Source organism: Dermochelys coriacea, chromosome 5, assembly GCF_009764565.3.
Source record: "Dermochelys coriacea isolate rDerCor1 chromosome 5, rDerCor1.pri.v4, whole genome shotgun sequence".
NCBI lineage: Eukaryota > Metazoa > Chordata > Testudines > Dermochelyidae > Dermochelys > Dermochelys coriacea.
Window position 1 is genome coordinate 48,599,843 of NC_050072.1, and position 12,792 is coordinate 48,612,634.

General features: G+C 38.9%; 1 protein-coding gene across 7 annotated transcripts in view; it reads left to right on the forward strand.

Annotated features, from left to right (window-relative positions):
* Positions 1 to 12,792, forward strand: part of CERT1 (ceramide transporter 1) — a 160,650-nt gene that overhangs the window by 5,337 nt on the left and 142,521 nt on the right. The gene's annotated exons all lie outside the window — the stretch shown is intronic.

The following is a 12,792-nucleotide window of genomic DNA, read 5'->3' on the forward strand; positions in this document are numbered from 1 at the left end:
ATGTAAGATAATAAAGAATAAATATGCAGTCTAGGATGGAGATCATGATTGACTTCACTCCTGACACAACAGGATATTCTACAATAATAGTAAAGGTCATCTGTGCAGTAGACAGTTTTCTTGGGAGTTGACCCAAGCCTGTGGAATGAACTCCCATGGGGAGTAGGCCCCATCACAAACCTAATCAACGTCTGCTCCAAGTGCAAGATGTTTCTGGGACCTTGTCTTCTCTAACATAAATATAGCGCTGTGTGTGTATGCCTGCCCATGTCCATTCATGTAAATGTAGAAATATTAAATTATAAAGTCCAGAACACTTTACTGTGTACACTTCTCCCCTGTCAAAAGGATGAGAATATGTATGATGAATGTTAATCACGCTTCTTAATTGAACCCTTGGAAGGAACTCAGATATTACAGTGTCTAGAATCCTAATGGAATAGAATTCAAAAAAGTGAAACAGCTCCAGCAAGCCTGGAAACTGTGGTTTTTTTTAGCTTTAGGAATATTATCATATGGTTTCACGTGGTCTAATACTATATAGAGAGCTACAAAATGTGCAACAACTTTGCAAGGATAACGTTTGATGGGTTCAGTTGAATATTTGTCATCCTTTGAGTGAGTTATGTGATATGGGAAATACCAATAGTGTTTTGTAGTATATAATTGGACAAAAGCAGCAATGCTTAAACTTTCTGCAAGCCCAAAAACCAGAATGTGTTTGGTTTTTATAGTTGTAAAATGGGAATGAGGTGAGAATTTTACTACTTATAAATATTCCTGTCACAAAAGCTGCAGTTTGAATGTATTTGATTGGATTAGCTATAGAAACTACTAATTTTGAAAGGTAGATTTGAAAAAAATAAGACCTTTTTCCTTTTGGATGTTTAGCAGTTACAAACATCCATAATCTAAAATGATTGTTAAAAATAACATTATGCTATACTTCAAGCTTTTTTAAAAAATGGGTACCTTGTTCTGACCCACTAAGGAGCATATGGTGCACAACAGTGGGCTGTACAAATTATCCTTTACTGGATATACTTTGAATGCACTAATTAAGGCCAGGTCAGGTCTTAAAAAATTTACCTGACACTTACTAGTCAAAACGGCAAATATGATAGCTAGTGGTAGGCATGAAGTGGGGGTAGTGGCAGGGAGGTGGCCTTAGAGAGCTCTAGGTAGAATGCCTTGTTGAGAAGCAAGGCCCATCCCTAGCAGTGTGAAATCTAGCTTCTGTGGCGGATAGTACTGAGATTTCTATTAGAGTTCTTAAAGCAGGGTCCAGCAAAAAGGGAAGTTGGAATCTTCCACATCTGCTGGCTAATAGGTGTCTAAACTTGAAGGTCAACATGCATGCATACAGCTGCTGGAAGGCAGAAGAAGCTCTCCGTTTCCCCTCGCCATCTACAGCTTCTTAGCTGCTAAAAGTAAAGGTCATGACTCTTCACCATTTTGCCCCCTCTCGGAACCTCTTGAACATGGTAAGGAAGAGTGGGGAAGAATTCTGCTACTCCATTTTTGTTGGTAGGGAGTACATCTCCTCAAATAACTTAAGTGACTGTACCTGTTGCTCAGTTTTATCAGGATTATAAAATTGATATGATTCTTGAGTTCCACTATTTTGGCTTTTGAATTCTGAAGGGCTTCAGCAAAACTGACCAGAGTCCTGTTAATGTCATGCTGCTGATGGCAGGCAAAGCTATGAATGTTAATGTAGGCACTAGGAGCTCAGGAAAACTGTTGCGTCAGTTAACTTTCCAAATGTTAAAGAAGTGTACTCTGATACTATCAAGGGCTAAAAATTCTTTAAATCAAAGCTTATTCAGAAATTGTTGGCTTAGGCCCCAGTACTCTAGAAAGTGCTTCCCACTTGTTCTGGTTAGTAGCAAGTCAGCACGCAGATGCTTTAACCCTGAATTATTGAGGAAAGCATAGACTAGTTAGCTGAATGAGCCTCCAAACCGGATTTTGTTTCACAGACGTTCTGTGGGCAAGTTCAGACATGTGAATAGATGTTAGAAGCCTTTTCAAATGCCTCCTTATGCAAGGTGGCCAAGCAGTGGACTGGTAGGTTCTCATTTTGGATACTGGGTAATATTTTAAGAGTTTCTGCTTGCGTGGATTAAGCATAGGTGACATGGATCTTGAGTGAAGTATGACACTCCGATTACAATATAGTATGGCTAATTTGTTTCATCAATATAAAATAATGGGAATAATGTAATCAGAGTATGTCTAGGCCTTTTAGAACTGGATGAGCACAATATTTTTGGGATTCTTAAGGGATTCTTGTTACATAAAAAGTAGACTGAGGTTGCACGTGGGTGACAATAACTTAAATTTATAATTACGTTTCAGTCACGAGTTTCTTAACACAATAAGGGTAGAAAATGCAACTGAATGTCAATCAAATTAAGAAATCTAAAATGTGATCAGCTATAAATAGCTACCTACAAGAAAATCTTAATGTTGGCCCTCAGATTTCCTTTTAATTGTCACAACAGAGCTAGTTGGCTTGTATATTTATACTCAAATGCTATATAAAAACATTAGTAACTGATAAGATAAATAGATGAAGAAGGGCAGAAGACTTGTATCAGCAGAAATTGTTCTCTACTGTGTCTCTGGTCTATGATTGCATCAATGGAAAGTGGAAGTCTTGACTTCTCACTATCAATGAGTGTTTGGCGATGATACTGAATTGACGCAGTGAGAATCTTTATTAGGAATATCTACTTGTACAGACCTCTAATAGGCTTTAAATTTAGCCTATCTCTAGTGTCTCGTGATCTTTCCAGATCTCATAAGTTAGGCATAGTTAATAGTTGTGTACAAGTTCTTAATGGCAAACAACAATGCAGGAAATGGAGTGTGCGACAGTCTTTCCTCTGAATTGATATTGAAAGAACTGCCTCAGTATGATGCTAGATGGCACTATACTAATAGGTGATATCTTTGGTATGAGACATAAAACATTTGTTGTTAAAGGACAACTTCCATGATGCTTTCTTGAAAGAAAAGGTACAGGTTCTCCTATGTGATGGTCAAATTAACATTTAGGTAGTTATGCATATTCAAAACTTGCCTGCAGTTTCAATGGAGACTTTTTTTTTACTTTCTTGTAAAGGATTATTTAGTGCTGCTTGTTCAGAATGGCTACATTTCATTGATCAGTGAGCTTTTAAGGGTAGAAAGTAACTAGCCAGAATTATGGCAATACTTCCATTGTAGCTTACAGTATTAGGACAACAATAATATTGTGCGTGCTGGTTACTGAGACACAATACCAGCCATGAGACCTGATAACATGATTGTAAGGGAGCCACTTCTCCCCCCCCACCCCCTCTTATCTCGTCTAGATGCTAGCAATGCTAGCATATAGAATAGAGTTTACTAGTGCTTTTGCTGGTATTGGTTCTCTTTATAGTGGGGAAACAGCCCTCCTCAAACCAGCATTGCTTGCCGAGGCGGGAGACTCCCTGAGCAGTCCCTTCTAGCTGCTGACCCCTCTCTCCCTGCTGAGGTCTAATTAAAAAAAATAAAACTACAACTGTAGGTTACAGATTAGATCTTGTGCCTCATTATTGCTTTGAACACTGACCAGGAGACTTCTGTTCTCTTCTGCAGGAGGCCTCTGTTGTTTTTGTGCTTCATGCCATCACTGCTGATGTGCAAAAGAAGGACAAATTGCTGTTAGATTTCCATAGTACCAGCTCTCAATGGTCATATGGCTCAGCAGAATGTGTATAGTATTACTATAGTCCTAGCTCTAGTAGCAAAGATTGCATTACTACTAAAATTGCTGTTGTTTCTTATAATGTAGCTTGTAAAATTCTTTGAAAACCTTCAGAATTAAAAAAATGCCCATTGTCAGAACAGCCCTTCAGCATGGAGCTGAATAGATGATTTGACTAAACATTTGGGAAAATGTCATGTTTGAGAAATCCTCAGAGAATCTTATTCTAATGGTTATATACTGCTAAACTTTATTACAAGAAGTAACTGATGCATGCAAGAACTGCCCCCCGTATCATTGCTCCAAATCTATAACTTCACTGCAAATGGGCTTCTTTATTAAAACAGTGACATCATGCAGCTTTAATCAGCAGTGATCCCTATATTCTATCGTAGCAAAACTGTTGTCTTCCATTTGGAAGACCAAACAAGACCTGTAAATTTTCATGCAGTTGTATAGATTTTTCTCAATTTTTGCTTAATTTACACTGAGATTGTTGTGACCAAACCAATAAGAAAATTGTGAAATGGATGGACACTGAAGTAAATGAATAAGTACCAAGGACCATTTTGAGTTTTTGGTAACATTTCGTTGTCATATTTCTGTATTGTAAAGAGATGTTTTAGATTTAGACATTTACAGTGACTGCACTTTTGGGACATGAGTAATCAGCATAATTTGGTATTGCAAAGAATACAAAGAGATTGGAATAGGTGACAATGTCCTCTTCATTAAAGTCTAATTTGTTAATGCTTATCAAAAGCAACTTTTTCTACAGGCTTGGTAAATACTCAAGTTTTTCAGCAAGCTAACATTTCTGATTTCTTTTTCGTGACCTAATTTATTTCTGGATTATTTACAGTATGGTCTTGGTTACCACTGTTTATTGGAAACTAATGGTGAAAGCTAAAAGGAAATATAGGAAGAGGCAGTGAAATCCTTCTTTAAATAGACTGGCTTTTTAAACAGTAAGAAAGGATGTCCTACTTTGTCAATTTGAACACATACAGATGAGTTTCCTGTGAGAAATCCCTTTCAGAGATCTCCATGTTTTACAACCTGAAAATATAATTTAACTCTTGATTTCTACTTTTTTACTAGTGAAAATAAGAACCTGGGTGTCAGAACTACTGTTAAACAAAAAATATGCTCGGAACAACAATTAGATTGACATGCATTTTCTTTTTAAGTAGTCTTGTTTTATAAAATACAATTTCAGGACTTGGATTAATTCAAGTTTGAAAATTTAAAGGGAAACTTGACTTTATCCGTAGTTCTAATCTCCTTAAAGTTGTCTTTTTTTTTTTTTTTTTTTGTATTTCATTTTAAAATGTATACAATGGGAAATTCAAAATGGGCTACTGGATTTATTCAGGATGAAATTAAGCAATTTTATAAGTGCATTTAAACGATGAATAAGGATGAACTTTCCAGATAGCCCCTTAAGTGAATCTGGGATTAATTTTCTCCAACTTGCACATCCTGAACTCCTGAATGAGCAATATTACTAATAAAGAAATTCCAGTTAAAATATAAATATACACTTATGACTGTTGTCCACTTGTAGGTTTGATTAAGTTTGTGCAGTCAGCCAGTTAAATTAAATGCAACCATCATTTAGACTTTAGTTACTACAGTGGTGGGTTTTATAGAAAAGACTTGAATAGATCAATTCTGTGTGTTCAGATAACAAAGTAGTGGATTTGTGTACAAAAAAATACTATTTACACTAAAGAATAGTAACTCCTTTCCAACTCAATTTGTTTAAAAAAACAAACAAAAAAAACTATAAATAAACCTATAAAACCTATAACAAATATTTAGCATTTAAGTAAACAATTCATTTTTTCCTGATTTGGTACAACATTTATTCCGCAGCCTCTTTACTAAACAGAGGCCCTGAACTAATTTAGAAATGGAGCAGTAAAATCACTAACTAGATTCTGAGGCTTATTTGATGTAGAAGATGATTAGGACTTCTAGATTTTAAGGCATATGTTAAATAACCAAATGGATATTTCCGGATTTGAGAGGGTGTAAAATAGAGTTGGAGAAGTGATTGTAGACATTGACCTTAGAGATAAGAGGAAGATGGGACACTAGTTGGAGAGGCAAGTGGGGGTCGGGGTAGGTTCTGAAGATGAGAGCAACTAAAACATGCTTGTATTATCAGGGGAAAGAGGTTAAAGAGAAAAGTAAGGGAAGGGATGAGTGGGAGCAAGGGAGATCTGAGGATAGGATGGGCTGGGGTCACTGGGGCAAGTGGAGCTTTCTACATGAGCCTCTGCTCTGGACAATTTTTGTTTTAACAATCATATTTTCCTATTTTAAAAATGTTTCTCTTTCCTATTTGAGTCTTTTACCCAATAAGGAAATGGGCAAAGTGGCATTATGCACAAAATCTGAAAATGAGAAATGGTTTTTATGTTTGAATTACTGTGCTTAAGTGTTACTAGTAGCTATAGTAAGTAGGTGTTTGGAGAACTGAGTATTTTAAATTGATTATGGTCCTTTAATTAGCTAACTACATTTTTGGGTGATGTGCTTGGAAAGAAAAAAAAAGTCTGCTTTCTTTGGATAGCATTGATATGGAGAGGGATTCCTTTCAATAGTAGTAATTAAACTAATTCCTAAGTAAAGAGTGAAAAATAACTGACACTGATCCAGATTATGTTGGACAAGTAATCCCAATCCACAAATACTTAGAATCATTCTATTTTAGAATGTTTTTTAATTACAAACACATTATTGTAATAAACAGTTACTCTACAATTCAGACAAGGAATTAATGATAAATTGTATAGTGTAAAAAAAAAAAAGTACATATTTTGGACTGACTGCAGTTAGTATCCTTCAAGAGAAAAGCTATTTCTCTCAATATTGCGTCGTTTTGACTTCAGCTGTGTTAAAACCTCTTCTAAAGTGAGGGATATGGTTTAGTACTAAATGGGCCAAAATTGTTTATTATGACCAATACTTACCTACAATAAATACATGTATTATCATAGCACTTGTGTAGTGGGCCATGACTGGGACTCCTAAGAAATTTGCTATCAGTGTTACTTTGTTTCCTTTTTATTTTCACATTAGCTTTTTATTGAAATTTAAATATTAAATTTGACTGAAATGTTCTGAATCAGAATATTTTGGTACCAGCAGTCTTTGTCAGAACACATGACATTCAGGCTAGACATGTTATACATCAGAAATGTACGTCATCCTCCTGGTTGCTGTAGGCCAAAGGATTTTTGTTATGGAACACTCTTCACCCATGCTCTTTCAGCGTCCAATTTATACTTAACATCCTGATCGTTGCATAACTATTAAAGCTGTTAGTAAGGCTTGCTCCTCACACACGTTCTTCTACTCCTTAATTCATAGAATCATAGAATATCAGGGTTGGAAGGGACCTCAGGAGGTTATCTAGTCCAACCCCCTGCTCAAAGCAGGACCAATCCCCAATTTTTGCCTCAGATCCCAAATGGCCCCCTCAAGGATTGAACTCACAACCCTGGGTTTAGCAGGCCAATGCTCAAACCACTGAGCTATCCCTCCCTCCCATCTGCTGAATCTGTGAATTTGTATTCATTTTCATAATTTATGGTTTGCTAAATACTAGAAATTATTACTTGTAGGATGCAGCAGAAGCTGGGCTGGGAAGGACAAACTATTAAAACTGTTGTTGAAGTGCTGACAGTTTGCTCTGGGCTGTCCAAAACAAATAGTTGTGCCTAAGAAGCTAACAATTTAAAATATACAGGTATATTTAATAGCAAAATACAAAAATACTTGCAAGTTTAATTTTTTTGAAGAAACTTTCAAGTCATCTTTGCAACCTAGACCCCATGTGAAATTTTCCCATTAAATTGTAAATGTCTTATGTCTACCAAAGAAATTAGGCACTTGGTTGGCAAAATCTGAGGAGCGACTTCCAAAATTGGTCACTTACTGTATTAAATGTGTAGCCTGTAGGTGCATAGGTATAAGTTTAAGGCCCTAATGCAATGAACATACCGTACACAAGGCCTGTAAAACAACAGTGTAGCTAAACTAATGAAGGCATAAGGCCCAAAAGCCCTAGCATAAGTAGCGAACCAAGAGTAAACATAGATCACAAGACAGAATGCTGTAATGACCAAACGGCTGACGGGTTACCCCAAGATGCTAGTCTATACAAATTTAGGATGTTTTAAAACAAGGACATCAGCAGACCATGAAAAAGCCATGGTAACTAATGAATGCATATGTAAAAGATTAATAGCCTGTGGAAGAGGGATACCCCAACATTAGTAGGAAATAGGGAAAAGGGGCTGAAATTCCAATTGAATATGTATTGGGTGAAGTGGTGTCAGTGTAACACATTATAAAATCTGTATCCCAGCCTGCATGCCTTGGGAGATGTTTGGATAATGACCACTGGTGATAGTGATGATTGTGTGGGGGAAGATTGTTCCGCAGGAGTTGCTGCGAGTACATGGATGCTCAGCTCATTTTGTTTTCTCACTTCACTGTCTTAATAAAGCTATTACAAATATAGAAAGTTTTTCCTAAGTGTGTGTTGCAACCATGCACACTGAAGTTCCCAATTAGACCGGGTAAGAGAGATGTGTCTTTTAGCTCATGCAGTAGAAGCTCATGCATTAAGCTCCAGAGGTTGCAGGTTTGATCCCGGTGCCAACAGATCAACATTACACTAACTTAGCAGATTTCAGAGTAGCAGCCGTGTTAGTCTGTATTTGCAAAAAGAAAAGGAGTACTTGTGGCACCTTAGAGACTAACAAATTTATTTGAGCATAAGCTTTCGTGAGCTACAGCTCACTTCATCAGACGCATTTGGTGGAAAATGCAGTGGGGAGATTTATATACACATACACAGAGAACATGAAACAATGGGTTTTATCATACACCCTGTAAGGAGAGTGATCACTTAAGATGAGCTATTACCAGCAGGAAAGGTGGGGGAGGAGGAAAACCTTCCATGGTGATCATCAAGGTGGGCCATTTCCAGCAGTTAACAAGAACGTCTGAGGAACAGTGGGGGGGGAGAAATAACATGGGGAAATAGAAAAGGAGTACTGGTGGCACCTTAGAGACTAACAAATTTTTAATTTTAAGTTTTAAATTTGTTAGTCTCTAAGGTGCCACCAGTACTCCTTATCTTTTTGCGAATACAGACTAACACGGCTGCCACTCTGCAACATGGGGAAATAGTTTTACTTTGTGTAATGACCCATCCACTCCCAGTCTCTATTCAAGCCTAAGTTAATTGTATCCAGTTTGCAAATTAATTCCAATTCAGCAGTCTCTCCTTGGAGTCTGTTTTTGAAGCTTTTTTGTTGAAGGATAGCCACTCTTAGGTCTGTAATCGAGTGACCGGAGAGATTGAAATGTTCTCAGACTGGTTTTTGAACGTTATAATTCTTGACATCTGATTTGTGTCCCGTTAGTCTTTTACGTAGAGACTGTCCAGTTTGACCAATGTACATGGCAGAGGGGCATTGCTGGCACATGATGGCATATATCACATTGGTAGATGCGCAGGTGAACGAGCCTCTGATAGTGTGGCTGATGTGATTAGGCCCTATGATGTTGTTCCCTGAATAGATATGTGGACAGAGTTGTCAACGGGCTTTGTTGCAAGGATAGGTTCCTGGGTTAGTGGTTCTGTTGTGTGGTGTGTGGTTGCTGGTGAGCATTTGCTTCAGTTTGGGGGGCTGTCTGTAAGCAAGGACTAGCCTGTCTCCCAAGATCTGTGAGAGTGATGGGTCGTCCTTCAGGATAGGTTGTAGATCCTTGATGATGCGTTGGAGAGGTTTTAGTTGGGGGCTGACAGTGATGGTAAGTGGCGTTCTGTTATTTTCTTTTTTGGGCCTGTCCTGTAGTAGGTGACTTCTGGGTACTCTTCTGGCTCTGTCAATCTGTTACTTCACTTCAGCAGGTGGGTATTGTAGTTGTAAGAATGCATAACCTTGTAGGTGTTTGTCTCTGTCTGAAGTGTCGGAGCAAATGTGGTTATATCGTAGAGCTTGGCTGTAGACAATGGATCATGTGGTGGGATCTGGATGAAAGCTAGAAGCATGTAGGTAGGCATAGCAGTCAGTAGGTTTCCGATTATAGGGTGGTGTTTATGTGAACATCGCTTATTAGCGCCGTAGTGTCCAGGAAGTGGATCTCTTGTGTGGACTGGTCCAGGCTGAGGTTGATGGTGGGATGGAAATTGTTGAAATCATGGTGGAATTCCTCAAGAGCTTCTTTTCCATGGGTCCAGATGATGATGTCATCAATGTAGCGCAAGTAGAGTAGGGGCATTAGGGGACGAGAGCTGAGGAAGCGTTGTTCTAAGTCAGCCATAAAAATGTTGGCATACTGTGCGGCCATGCGGGTACCCATCGCAGTGCTGCTGATTTGAAGGTATACATTGTCCCCAAATGTGAAATAGTTATGGGTGAGGACAAAGTCACAAAGTTCAGCCACCAGGTTAGCTGTGACATTATCGGCGATACTGTTCCTGATGGCTTGTAGTCCATCTTTGTGTGGAGTGTTGGTGTAGAGGGCTTCTACATCCAAAGTGGTTAATTTTGAGGCATGTTCAAGAAGTATATAGAATACTGTTTGCCATATAGAAGAGCATACTTCTCTATAACCATCCCAATGTAAAGTACTATAGCTGGTTATTTCTTCTGTTAAAAATATCAGTTTCATAAGTAATAAACTTAAAGTGAGTTGAAAGGCTGTGTAATAATTTCTTTTTTCCCAAATATACATACATCAGCCATAACTAGGGCTTCATGTCTGTCACTGATGTCGTGGAAGTCATGGATTCCGTGACTTCTGCAAGGGCCAGTGTGGCTGACCCCAGGGTCGCCCAAGCAGCTGGCTCCTGGGCCAACTGCTCCCCAGGCAGCAGTCTGGCCGGCTGGAGCAGTTGTGGTCCATTGGCCCCGGGCAGCAGTCTGGCTGGCTGGCTGGCCCTGGCTCTCAGAAGCTGGTACTCGTGTTCCACCCAGCAACAGCCCTCTTCCTCTTCTCCTCTCCCCACCCCGCTCCTGATTTAATCATGGGTAAAAGTCATGGAGAGGTCACCAGCCCTGAATTTTTGTTGATTGCCCATGACCTCTCCATGACTTTTACTAAAAATACACGTGATTGAATCATAGCTTTAGTCATAACCAAAATGTTTTAAAAAACATTTAGTAACATTGACAGACGTATTAAAAATGCTTCCTTTCTTGAAATTAGTTCAGGGTATCTCATCTGTTTGGATCCTTCTTGCTTAATAACCACAGCCTCTGCAAATAACAAACACACACGTGCACGCGCACGCGTGCTGTCGTCACATGTGCACAGCAAAAGTTTGTACAAATAACTCACTAATGTGTGTATTGCACAGGTTCTCCTCTGTGCCAATCTACAGAGGATGAATTGTTCTAGCCCTCAGCTATAGAGCTTTAGCTCAAGTTGTAGCAGCTCATGCTTTTAGTTTTTGGAGGCCCCTGATTCAATCTCTGCTGTCTGACATGAGGGCAGCTGTCACGAAGTTACGCATGTACTTTTTATAGGTTTCAGAGTAGCAGCCGTGTTAGTCTGTATTCTCAAAAAAGAAAAGGAGTACTTGTGGCACCTTGGAGACTAACAAATTTATTTGAGCATAAGCTTTCGTGAGCTACAGCTCACTTCATCGGATGCATCGAAAGCTTATGCTCAAATTTGTCAGTCTCTAAGGTGCCACAAGTACTCCTTTTCTTTTGTACTTTTTACATTACTCTCCTTATACATCATAATAAATAGCTCCATAAGTAGCACTGTTAGGGTTCCCTAGTTGTATTGGCTGCTCTCATTCTTTGATGCTGCTTCTTAGCCTCCCTGGCTCACCAGCTGGTCTCAGCATGGTATCTTAATGGGGCAGGGAGGAAGACTGAATAGCAGAGGGGTTTACAGTACTCAGCTAGAACTTATATTGGTGGTGGAAGAAGACGTTTTAGTAGCAGCAGTGGGGACTGTAGTTGTATGCAGCTAAGAGGAATGTACTCTTTTAAAGCGTGAATGCCTGGGCTGGACCCAGTATTTCAGTAGTCTTGATAATGCATCCTTTCTCAATCACAGTGGACAACACCATCCTGTGGTCACTTAACCCTGTAACCTGGCTGTCATTTTCAACTTGGACCTCTCTGTAAATCCTCAAGTCCGGACTGTCTGAATCTTGTGGACAGTTTGTGTGTGTGCGTGTGTGTGCGTGCGTGTGTGTGTGTAACTAAGTTGCAGCCTAGCCTTTCCTATCCATTCGCCAAGCTAAAACTCTTATTCTAGGTAATCTCATCCCACATCTCCATTACTGAAACATTCTTTTTTCTGGCCTGGATGAATCTTGCCCATCCATTCAGAATACTGCAGCAAGGATAATTTTCCTAGTCTGTCGCTTTGACCATGTTACCTCTTCTTTTTTTTTTTTTTTCAATCCCTCTACTGATTGGCTCTCATTATTTCATCAAACAAGCTTCGCATCTTCTCTTTAATGACCTTTCACAGCCTATCCCCACCCCGTCATATTACATTCATTATTGAGATGTCATCTCCTACCTCCAGTTGGCCAGTGATGCTAGCCTCCATCACCACTTGTTAAATTTCCAGGCAAGCACCTTTGTGCTTTCTCCAGTACTGCCTCTCTCAATTGTGAGCAACTCCCATAAACATCTGCAAAGCTACCTCATCCTCCTTAAGTCTGCTTTGACACAATGGCTACAAAAAACTTTGACAACTGTTAGGCTGTTGGTATATTGATCAATATTCTTGTTGTTTCCTTGTACTCCTCCATTGATTTGTTTGTATCCATCTTTTCTCTTGTTTTTATACTTAGATTGTAAATTTGAGGTAGGGACTGTCTTTTTGTTTGTTCAGCACGTAGTGCAGTGGGAATCCAAGGGCTAGGGCTCCTTGGTGGTATGGCAATAAAAATAGTAATAATAACTTTTGTGATTAATAGAACTAGATCTAGAAATTGCACCTAGAGATGCATTCCACAATTCATCAAGTAAACTCCCCTTGCTTTGCTTCCC